Source organism: Macrobrachium rosenbergii, chromosome 36, assembly GCF_040412425.1.
Source record: "Macrobrachium rosenbergii isolate ZJJX-2024 chromosome 36, ASM4041242v1, whole genome shotgun sequence".
NCBI classification, from domain to species: domain Eukaryota; kingdom Metazoa; phylum Arthropoda; class Malacostraca; order Decapoda; family Palaemonidae; genus Macrobrachium; species Macrobrachium rosenbergii.
In genome coordinates this window covers 8,135,418-8,147,917 of record NC_089776.1, presented here as the reverse complement: position 1 = coordinate 8,147,917, position 12,500 = coordinate 8,135,418, and the positions used below count along the sequence as shown (strand labels likewise).

General features: G+C 36.7%; 1 protein-coding gene across 11 annotated transcripts in view; it reads right to left on the bottom strand.

The window, feature by feature from the left end:
- Positions 1-12,500, bottom strand: part of LOC136856597 (ligand of Numb protein X 2-like) — a 582,959-nt gene that overhangs the window by 131,511 nt on the left and 438,948 nt on the right. The window contains exon 1 of one of the 11 annotated variants that reach the window (XM_067134520.1): positions 11,118-11,231. The exons of the other annotated variants lie outside the window; for them this stretch is intronic. The gene's annotated coding sequence lies outside the window, so the exon portion shown is untranslated. Of the gene's footprint in view, positions 1-11,117; positions 11,232-12,500 lie in introns of those variants that run through there. 11 annotated transcript variants of the gene reach the window in all.

Sequence of the window (12,500 nt, the reverse complement as noted above, 5' to 3'; positions counted from 1 at the left end):
ACGTTTTTAGTTTTCTGTACACGAAAACTATCGCGCCGGCTTTGTATGTCCGTCCGCACTTTATTCTGTCCGCCCTCAGATCTTAAAAACTACTGAGGCTACAAGGCTGCAAATTGGTATGTCGATCATCCACCCTCCAGTTATCAAACATACCAAATTGCAGCGCTCTAGCCTCAGTAGTTTTTATTCTATTCAAAGTTAAAGTTAGCCATAATCCTACTGCTGGCAACGATAAAGGCCAGGCCACTACCGAGCCGTGGTTAAAGTTGCATGGGCCGCGGCGCATTTCTTACTTGTTCCGTTTGATTTCGTGATGTCTTCGCAGGTCTAAATTTAGACTTAGAACTATTGACGTCTATTATTTCAAAATCAATCCTCCTTTTAATAATAATAATAATAATAATAATAATAATAATAATAATAATATTTAATTTAATAATAATAATAAATCTAAGGAGATATAAATCTTCCCTCTCATCAAATTACGCACTAAATCTTCATTTCCTACGTAAAGTTATTATTTAAAAATTAATCATCCTTTTAATTGCCCTATTAGCATCGTTTACCGCAAACCGAACTCCCACGACGGCAGCACCGTATAATCGCCAGTGCCTAAATATTTGCGCCCGCTGATGAGACAGCCGAAATTCCATCTTTCAAACGAGAGAGAGAGAGAGAGAGAGAGAGAGAGAGAGAGAGAGAGAGAGAGAGAGAGAGAGAGAGAACTTTTTTTTTGCATGTAATCAAATCTATCGACTACAACTTGTTAAAATGGCTTCAGAATCGTAAACAGAGAGTTAAAATGCTTTGGTTTACTCCCAGAATATGCAAATATTTGCAAACCGTCTCAAACTGGGATGTGAATTGGCCTAAAATTAACTTATCAAATGCAGGTGGAATGGAATGGAATATACAGTTTAGGCCAAAGGCCAAGCACTGGGACCTATGAGGTCATTCAGCGCTGGAAAGGACATTGACAGTAAAACGTTTGAAACGTGTAACAGGAAGAAAACCTCAAAGCAGTTGTACTGTGAATCAATTGTTAGGAAAGGGTTGAGGAAAGTAAGATGGAAGAAAGAGAATATGAATGGAGGTACAGTAAAAGGGATGAAAGCTGCAAAGAACCTTCAGTAATGCCTACAGTGTACCCCTTGAGGTGCAGGTGGGGAGTACTGAGTACCAATAAAATCAAAATAAAGGAAGATTTAAAATCGCTCAGTAAACTTGAAAGATGTTCCAGTAAAAAGTCGGATGCCAGCTTGCATCCAGATGGTGCACTGTTGACAGAGCGAATGAAACGGCTTGATATATATATATATATATATATATATATATATATATATATATATATATATATATATATATATATATATATATATATATATATATATATTTATAAACATATATAATATATATACATATCTACATATTCATAGATAGTCGAAATCGTGCTATCATCTTTTTCCTTTTATTTACTTTCAGTTTATCAAAGACGGGCTTTAAGCTCCCTGTGGGTAAGTTCTTGGTCTTTCCCTCATTCGCGTACATGAGAGAGAGAGAGAGAGAGAGAGAGAGAGAGAGAGAGAGAGATGCGTCTTCAACGTTCATGACATACAGTTCAATCTCTCTCAGTCTCTCCATCATCTTATGATCTCTTTGAAGTAAAGTGACATCTCTCTCTCTCTCTCTCTCTCTCTCTCTCTCTCTCTGTTTATTTATGTCTGACACCAGCGTGTCATCGGTCCACTTCGCTCAGTGTTATTGCCTCCATTAATTATTTGGACGCGCTGATCAGAGTAATGGAGGATAAATGGATTAATAATAATCAGTTGGTCAAAAGGAAAAAAAAATGTTTGAACACATTGGCATTGTGGCCTATAACACAATGTATATTTTAGTATCTCTCTCTCTCTCTCTCTCTCTCTCTCTCTCTCTCTCTCTCTCTCTCTCTCTCTATATCTATATATATATATATATATATATATATAATATATATACACAATATTATATATGGATATATATGGAGTTTTTATTCAAAAAGTTATGGACAAACATAAAGGATATATCCATTAGATATATATATATATATATATATATATATATATATATATATATATATATATAATGTATACATACATACACACATATATATATATATATATATATACATATAATAAACACACATATATACATATATGTGTATATGTGTGTGTATAAGCAAAATAATCGGAACATAAGTAATTTAACCAGTAATCATATCATAATACCTGTTTTTAATCCAAATCTTTCCTTTTTTTAGACCTTCATCAAAACTCAAAGTAACAGGGACACGCTTGACTGGGCAAATTCCTATAAACTACAACAAAGATAATATTGCGTTATCCTGAACAGGCGCCTACTAAAAGGTTTAAGATAAAACGTACAAGTTGCCTATATTACAAAAAGCCAGCAAACATTTCTGGAAGGAAGTACCGCAGCACACTAGCCTTGATACAACGTAGGCAAAACTAAAGGTTGTTTGCAGCCTACAAACAAATAGTGGAACCAAACCGTAACCTTCTTGACGAAATGTAAAAATCAACTTAAACAGCCACTTATCTTTTAGTACAACTGGAGCCAAGAGCGTACGGAGCTTAACATTAAACTAGCTCTTGACTGCCTGATAATTCCCATCTCGTCTCGTTATAAGAGCAATCAACTCCCTAAATTCAATTAGAAGACCACTCATCATCTTGTAATTAATCGTGATCGACATTCAGCCTCTCTCCTCAGACTAAACTTATCCGCTAAAACTATTCAGCGCTGCGCTATGCTGTAGTAATGACAGTTAAGTACTGGTTCCAGAAAGGCCGAGCCAACGACGCCTCTAGGGCACCTATCAGTAAGGCCGAAGTTCGCAAATTTCACGCTTGATGGAAATAATGTGATTATGCATCGTCTTCTCTTTCCAACTGGTTCCTGATGCTTTGTGAACATTCCACCTCTTGCTTTATATATTTACTAACATTCGTCCCCCTTAGTGGGGTAGGGCCGTCAGTGCACCTCATGCGGTGCACTGTAGGCATTAATTGAGGTTCTTCGCAGGGCCCCTTCTACACCTAGCTGCAACCCCTTTCATTTTTTTTTCACTGTACTTATGTTAATATTCTCTTTATTCCATCTTACTTTCCTCCACCCTCTCCTAACAATTGATTCATAGTGCAAATGAAAGGTTTTCCTCCTGTTACACCTTTCAAACCTTTTTACTGTCAATTTCCCCCTCAACGCTGAATGATCTCATAGGTCCCAGCGCTTAGCTTTGGCCTAAATTCTATATCCTGTTCTATTCTACCAACATTCGTCACTTTCAAAAGAATTTGACTGTAATCTGGAGTTTCCAGTTGCGTTTTATCTGCCTTTCTGAATCGTTCCCACTCACCTATTTATTGCAACTTCGTTTGCCCTTTGATAATACGATAATTTGGTCACATTTTCGTCCCTTCCTCTGTTAAGCACATCTGCTTACTCTCTCTCCATTCTAAATTTGTTTCTCTTCCACTGATTTATTAAAATAAAACTTTGCTTCTTTTCTCACGGCATTTCACTTGTGAAAAATATTCCTATTTGTTTTGTACGTTTCTCTCCATTCTAAGTTTGTTTATTTTTCTGTGACTTTCCACTGAATCTTGTCTATTTTTCTAACAGCTTATTATTATTATTATTATTATTATTATTATTATTATTATTATTATTATTATTATTATTATTATTTCTTCTCACAGCATTCCATTATTATTATTATTATTATTATTATTATTATTATTATTATTATTATTATTATGTAGATGAAACCTATTCATATGGAACAAGCCCACCACAGGGGCCACTGAATTGAAATTCAAGCTTCCAAAGAATATTATGGTGTTCATTAAGAAGAAGTCAGAGATTGTAAAGGCAAATACAGAGAGAAGAGACCCCACTTATTAAAAAAAAAAAAAACTAATAAACAGATCATACATCAAAAATATTTCAGTACGTTCTATAGCGTGAGTCCGCCAGTTAAAACTCCCTGCCATGGACTGGCCCACGAGCACTGCCAATTTCACTCTTAACACGCTTGATAACACGGACCAAAATAGCTTGGGGGGCCCCTCTCACTAACCAAATCATCTTGAAACACATCTACTCCTTCCATTAAGGCTATAGATAACCATAATGGTTAGGCGGATAGCTACTGGGGCTAACAGCCGCCGCTGCTGATAGCGATGTACAGCGAACCCTAAATATGAGGTAAAATTACGACTGATAAGTGTGAATGATAATGTTAAAAGCAGGGGACTTGTTGCCTCGGAAGTCGTACATGTTTCTTCTGCGTAGTGTCTCTATGCCTTTGCGGTTATAGCAGCTTATGTATGTGTACGTATATACATATGTATATTCTAAATATATATATATATATATATATATATATATATGTACTGTATATATAGAATGTCATATATTTATACATTATATAATATATATATATATATATATATATATATATATATATATATATATATATAGAGAGAGAGAGAGAGAGAGAGAGAGAGAGAGAGAGAGAGAGAGAAACAATCACCCTGGAGTTTGTCTTAATACTGAGTTTCACAATTGAAAGTATAAGAAGACACATAAAACACAAAATAGACATTAAAAAATGCATTTATATATATACATACATACATATACATATATATAGTATACATACTGTATATATACATATATATAAAACACCAAACCTTAAACTCAACCATCTTTCTCTCGCCCTAGGTACCACCATTCCACCCTTTGCCAAGAAAACCCCCCCAAAAAACCCTGTCACAGAGAGAGAGAGAGAGAGAGAGAGAGAGAGAGAGAGAGTATCCTTCATCTCAAAACCTCACACCTCTTCTCACACACCTTTCCTCCAGCAGGAGGAGGAGGAAGGGGGGGAAGAAAGGCCCTGAAGGAAGAAAGAAGAAGGGTTTCACAATACCTGAAATGAAGAGAGGCCCAAAGAAGACATAGCCCACGAAAAAGGCGAGGGGTGGGGGAAGGGGAGGCAGTTACCTCGGATGAGCTGGAAGGTATTACGCGGATGATGGAAGAGGAGGTGGGCGGGCGGGCGGGCGGGCGGGCGGTGCCATGGGGGTGGGGGTTGGGTATGAGGGGGAGGTAAAAGGCCTGGCTGAAAGGAGGAGGAAGAAGAAGAAGAAGAAGAAGAAGAAGAAGAAGACGAAGACGAAGGAGAAGGAGGAGGAGGAGGAGGAGGAGAACAAGAAGAACAAGGAAGAGCCGATAAGGAAGAAGAAGAAGATGAAGAAGAAGCAGAAAGAGAATACGATTACGAGGAAGAAGAAGACGAAGGAGAAGAAGAAGAAGAAGGAGCCGATAAGGAGGAAGAAGAAGAAGAAGAAGAAGAAGATGAAGAAGACGCAGAAAGAGACTACGATTAAGAAGAAGAAGAAGAAGAAGAAGAAGAAGAAGAAGAAGAAGAAGAAGAAGAAGAGGAAGAAGAAGAAGGAGCCGATAAGGAAGAAGAAGAAGAAGAAGAAGAAGAAGAAGAAGAAGAAGAGGAGGATGAAGAAGAAGCAGAAAGAAAATACGATTAAGAAGAAGAAGAAGAAGAAGAAGAATAAGAAGAAGCAGAAGACGATAAAGAAGAAGGCGAAGACGATAAATAATAATAGACAGAAGAAGAATTAGAGAAAAGAGGTCTGGTCGGAAGCCAACTTAACTGCCATCTCTGCCTCGTGAACTCTTTCCATTACATAAAGTGGTACAACAAAGCACGAGTTATACTGTTGGTGGAAAATAACTGGAAAGAAAAATATAACTCCGGTAACTTGGAAACTTTCTCTGTGAAGAGAAATCTAAGATGATATAAAGGTAATTAGGGACATATCTCTAATTACGTGAAATTAACTTGCTGAATGTGATTAATGATTTCATAAAATATCACATGAAATCAGTGATTGGTTGATGACTCTCTTGCAACGCAGCGTATGAATTCGACATTACAAAGATTAATGAATAAATGAACAAATACGTAAATAAATGAAATAAATAAACAAATTATTATTATTATTATTATTATTATTATTATTATTATTATTATTCAGAAGATAAACCCTATTCATATGACTTGAAATTCAAGCTTCCAAAGATTATTATTATTATTATTATTATTATTATTATTATTATTATTATTATTATTATATTATTATTATGGAACAAGCCCACCACAGAGGCCACTGACTTGAAATTCAAGCTCCCAAACAATATTATGATTTCTATTAGGAAGAAGTAAGAGGAAGTAAAGGAAAATACAGAAAGAAGACATTTCCCTTATTAAAAAAGGAAAAAAAAATAAATTAATAAATACATAGAAAAATATTAAATTCCATAAAAAATACACAAAAAAAAACAAATAAAGAAAAAAATGACACAGCAAAATAGACCCGTACATATAAACGACAAGAGACACCCTCCAGTTCTTTAATGATTTTAAGCCTGGTGGGTGGGAAGTGGGGAGTGGGGGTGGAAGGTGTATGTGGGTGGGTTACAGAGGGGTTGGGGAGGGGGCCTAAGGATTTTCTAAGGTCCTACGGTTGATGCTGCTGTCTGCTTAAGCCATCATCGTCATCATCTTCCTTTTGCAACACGAAATCGGATTCCCTCCTCGAAAGGGGGAATCAGGAGACGTGGGGAGATAAAAAAAAAAAAAAATTTTTGTGTGAAATAAAAAAAAAAATAAAATAGAAAGAAGACAAAAAATTTTTTTCTTTGTGAATTATAAACTTTTTTGTGTGAAATAAAAAAATAAGAAGAAAAAAATGTTTTTTCTTTGTGAATTATAAGCCTGGATTGGAAGAGCTTTCTAACACCCCACCCCTAACCCCCACCCCAACAGCTTAAAACGAAGGATAGCAACGGCAGAGAGAGAGAGAGAGAGAGAGAGAGAGAGAGAGAGAGAGAGAAATTTTTTTTTTGTGAACTATAAGGCAGGATTGGTAAAGCTTTCAAACGCTCCCCCGGCCCAACACCCTACAGCTTAAAACGAGGGATAGCAACGGCAGAGAGAGAGAGAGAGAGAGAGAGAGAGAGAGAGAGAGAGAGAGAGAGAGAGAGAGAGGAATCTTTCAGGTGACAATGGCAGTTAGCAACAGCAAGGAGAGAGAGAGAGAGAGGTAAAGAAATCTTCAACGTCAGAAAAATATCATAAAAATATGAGAAGAATATGTGGGAAAAAATTTTTAGCACCGCTGAAGGCAACAGTGAAACAGTGACCAGTACCATGGAGAGAATATCTTCAAATCCCAAAAATAATATATATAAAAAAATCAAGAGGACATTCCATACCAAGAGGAGTTCGATAGTGACGTCAGGTCTTTAACATATATATATATATATATATATATATATATATATATATATATATATATATATATATATATATATATATATATATATAATTTATATTACAAAACAAATAAACATTCCAAAAGATACCGATTGACCTAAGGGAACACAGAAGAAAAATGACCACCACGCATTCGAGAGAAGAACCAAATTAGTCTTACAAAATAAGCAAATAAACCCTGGCGAAGGGTGAATACAAATAGCCTCACTAACGTAACCATATCACGTTTTCATGATTCGAGTGCGTAGGGATACACCTCTCTCTCTCTCTCTCTCTCTCTCTCTCTCTCTCTCTCTCTCTCTCTCTCTCTCTCTCTCTCTCATACACATACACGTACACAAAGATGACAAATGGATAGAAGGAAATAGGTATTTAAGAAATAAAACGTTATCTAAGGATTATCAACACGGGTTGCTTAACTGAAACCTGGATACTAATAAACACACGCACACACACACAAATATATACATATATATATACACCTGTGTGTTTGTAGGGAGAGAGAGAGAGAGAGAGAGAGAGAGAGAGAGAGAGAGAGAGAGAGAGAGAGAGAAAAGAAATCAAATCTTCGCACTGAAACCGATTAAAACGGACAAATCTGGGCGTGGCAAAGGTATGAGACGTTTCTCGGAAGCCTTTTGCCCCTTTAAGTACACGATGCGACCGTGAGAGAGAGAGAGAGAGAGAGAGAGAGAGAGAGAGAGAGAGAGAGAGAGAGAGAATATATTACAGTTCAATTTAAAACAGCTGAAATGAATAGCAATATACTCTTCGAAATATCTCGGAGAGAGAGAGAGAGAGAGAGAGAGAGAGAGTTCAATTTCGGAGAGAGAGAGAGAGAGAGAGAGAGAGAGAGAGAGAGAAATATCTTAAAGAGGAGGAATTGAGGAGGAAATGTCTTCCAGTAGGATGAGGTGAGGAGGATTCCTGGATTCCTGGTAGAGCAAGACTTAACAAGGTCGGTCCCTACAAGATTCCGGCAAGTCTATTTTTTTTTTTTCTCTCTCTCAGTCTTTTTAAGACGAGTGGCCTCGTGTTTATTCATTCAGACTTTTCCTTTTTTGTTTTTACCAGTTCTTGATTTTGATCAGGTTATATTCTCCTTTTATTTCTTTCTCTTTGCTTTCAATTTTACCGCTATCATTGATTCTCGAATTGTTATTTTCTTAAGCCATAAATTATCGCAATTTTATTTTTTGTTCGTTTGTTTATCTTTCCTCTCTACGTTTTACCAACTCTTGCTCTATCACCTTAAATTCTCCTCTCCTTCTTTCTCTCTATTTTCAATTTTACCGTTATCATTGCACTTTCAATTGTTATTTTCTTAAGGCATAGATTACTGCAATACTGACTGACTGATTGGATTATTGCAGTCTGGCACTGCCACGTATGTTTACTCGAAGCCGGGAATACATTGCATAAAAAATAATTTGGATTATAAGAAAATATGACTTGGAATATCATTCTCATTTGTGCGTCTAAACCCAATCATTTTATTATTAGGCTTCAATATTTTTTCTTCAGCCATGGAAAAAAAGAAAAAAATAAGATATATCGCAAAGGAAGTTCCTTTAAAAGAGCGTACTACTGGTAGAGGCTCTCTCTCTCTCTCTCTCTCTCTCTCTCTCTCTCTCTCTCTCTCTCTCTCTCTCTATATATATATATATATATATATATATATATATATATATATATATATATATATATATACACACACATAAACACACACACACACTTTGCCAACTTCACAACCATCCCTTGAAGGCGCGCGCAAGCGCGCAGCGCTTGTGTAATACGTGTCTAACACCGCCAAAAACTTCTCCCCCTTGACGAGAAGTTCAGGCCCTCCAGCTAAGGATATCCCCAACTTCTGGAGAAACTTGAAGTATTCACTCCCACAGACGATGACCCCAGCTTACCACAACGGCGTGCTGGAAGTATAGGGAAGGTCGACGACAATGCTTCTTTACTCCTTCGGCAGTACGTCGGGGTTTTTGGGGAACGGCTGTGTCATGAGCGAATGGCTAATTCGTTCATGCATGATTTTTTGTAGTAGTTTTTTTTCTTGCTTATTTTTTTCCCTCTCACACTCTGATGTATACACACACACATACACACACACACACACAAATGGAAAATTAAAGCGATATATGGAAACGGGATAAACGAATGTGTATGTTTACATACACACACAGACACATATATATATACACAATATATCTATATAGATAGACATATATCTTTACATATATACACAGATACATATATATAATATATATATATATATATATATATATATATACATATATATTTGTGTTAGAAAAATATGGAAATCTGAGACATAAAACCTACTGAAACGTATTTAGAGTGTTACCATGAGATATTTTAAACAAAATCATTACTAAGAAAAGAATCAGAAACCAAGTCTCCATTTGAAGAACCAACCCGACAAGATACGAAGGAAAATATACGAAAGAAACTATAAAGATACAATAACGCCGTAATTCGAGACAAAATCCTCACTGCAATGCACTTGATAGTTATAACAATCTCTTTTCAAACCTCACGTTTCTTTTACCTTTTTTTTTTTATTATTATTCAGCAGATGAAACCAACTCATATGGAACATCTATAATCAAGGCCACCGGAAATAGAGCTATCTTTCGGTGGTCTCGGTAAATGAGCCGCGGCCCATGAAACTTTAACCATGGGGCGGTGGTGGCCTTTCCTATATCGTTGCCAGAAGCATGGATTGTGGTTAACTTTAAATAAAATAAAAACTACTGAGGCTAGAGGGCTGCAATTTGGTATGTTTGATGAATGGAGGGTGGATGACCAACATACCAATTTGCAGCCCTCCAGCCTCAGTAGTTTTTAAGATCTGAAGGCGGGCAGAAAAAGTGCGGACAGAATAAAGTGCGGACGGACAGACAAAGCCGGCACGATAGTTTTCTTTTACAGAATGAAAAAAAACACGAATTATAAAAAAATAACGAATTATCAAAAAAAAAAAAAGCAAGAACACAATAAATATATATTCACGAATTATGTTCCACAACACCACCGGAATTCAAATGCTTTCTTAAGTAATTGATAAAACACATTTCCACTCTTCCAACAATCACATTAAATATAAAAAAGGGGGCAGTCAAATGCTTTTTTTTGAGTAACTGACAACATAGATTTCCAGTCTTCCAACAATCACGATATAATTCCCACTCTTCAAACAATCACAATAAATAAGATAAATAAAAATACGGCGAAGGCCCATTGCTTTTTGGTGTAATTAACAACACAGATTTCCACTCTTCCAACAATCACAATAAATAACATAAAAAAATTAGGAAGTCAAATGCTTTTTCGTGTAATTACTAGCACAGATTGTCACTCTTCCAACAATCACAATAAATAATATAAAAATGGAGGTAGTTAAATATTTTTCTGATTAATTATTAACACATTTCCACTCTTCCAACAATCACAATAAACAATATAAAAAACGGGGAAAGTCCAATGCTTTTTTGTGTAAAACTGCACAGATTTCCACTCTTCCAACAATCACAATAATATAAAAAAAAAGGGGAAGTCATATGATTTTTCAGTAATTATTAACACGATTTCCACTTTTCCAACAATCACAATAAACAACATAATAAAAAAGGCCACAGTAACGGGTAATAATCTTATCAATGCACACATTAACAACGAATAACTCCGTAGCGATCTGCTAAGGCAGCCACCAGCATCCCTTTCGAGAGAGAGAGAAAGAGACGGGGAAGAGAGAGAGAGAGAGAGAGAGAGAGAGCGGGGTCATCCGAGGAAGCGGGCTACCCTCGCGGCCTCACCTCTGGCAACACTTCAAAGGGAATGACCGGCGCATGCGCCCTTGTCGAGTTCTCTTCCTGGCATTCTCATTCGGTTGACTGATGGACGCGTCGATCAGTGATGGATGATAGCTGAAGGGGCGTACCATCAACGTTATAGATATTATTATACATGTACTATGTACGTGTATACATACATACATACATAATACATGGGTTACATATAGTAGAATCCTCGTTCAGGCCGATCTTTCTAAAACAAGGACCCGATGGCATTTTCAGGATATTATTATTATTATTATTATTATTATTATTATTATTATTATTATTATTATTATTATTATTATTCTAGATGAACCTATTCTTACGGAACAAACCCACCAAAGGGCCACTGACTTGAAACAAGCTTCCAAAAATCTAGCATTCATCAGTAATAAAAAAATAAAGCAACAAATTAATAAATAGTTAAAAAAATTACCAACAGAATACATATAAAAAAAAATATGAAAATCCACATGAATAAACACTGGGTTTATTCTTTTTTTCAGGCCGCCTGAACAAACCCCCTCCCGAAAAGAGCTGATAGCGAGAAACTCTCCATTATTTTCTCTATCGAATTTTGAGGCAGAAACTCACTCACAGGGTCCGACAAAATTCCCGAATTCTCCCCGAGGAGAAAAATTCTCCCGAGGGAAAATCCCTGGGCTTAATCCCTATCCGAAAGCACCGCATAAATTGGGATTTTTTTTTTTTTTAGTCTTTGAGAAAGGAGTTTGCAGGAACCTCAAGCTGTCTGTCTGGGCACCATGAAACAGTTGGAAATCAGATGGAAGAAAGAGAAGAGAAGAGAGAGAGTAAAGAGAGAGAGAGAGACTATAGATTTTTAGGCCAGGGAGGCAAAGACATTCCTTGGAAAGTCAGATGAAATGAAGAGAATATGAACGGAGGTACAGTAAAAGGAATGAAAGAGGTTGCAGCTAGGGGCCGAAGGGACGCTGTAAAGACATTCCTGTGGGTAGGGGAGACACGACACATCCACCCGCCTCCTGCAAACCTGTTTGTCCGCCCCGGGTGAGGGCGGGGTAGGTAGAGGATCGGGAGGGTAGGGGAGAAATGACAGGAAGCACCGGGTTCCAGCGCAGCGTAGCGCGCTCCACCAAGCTCGTGAAAAATCATTTCACAACTACCAGATATATAAATGCTGTCAATCAGGATCGTATAGAACCACCAGTCTGGTCAGGTAATCGTGATGACGT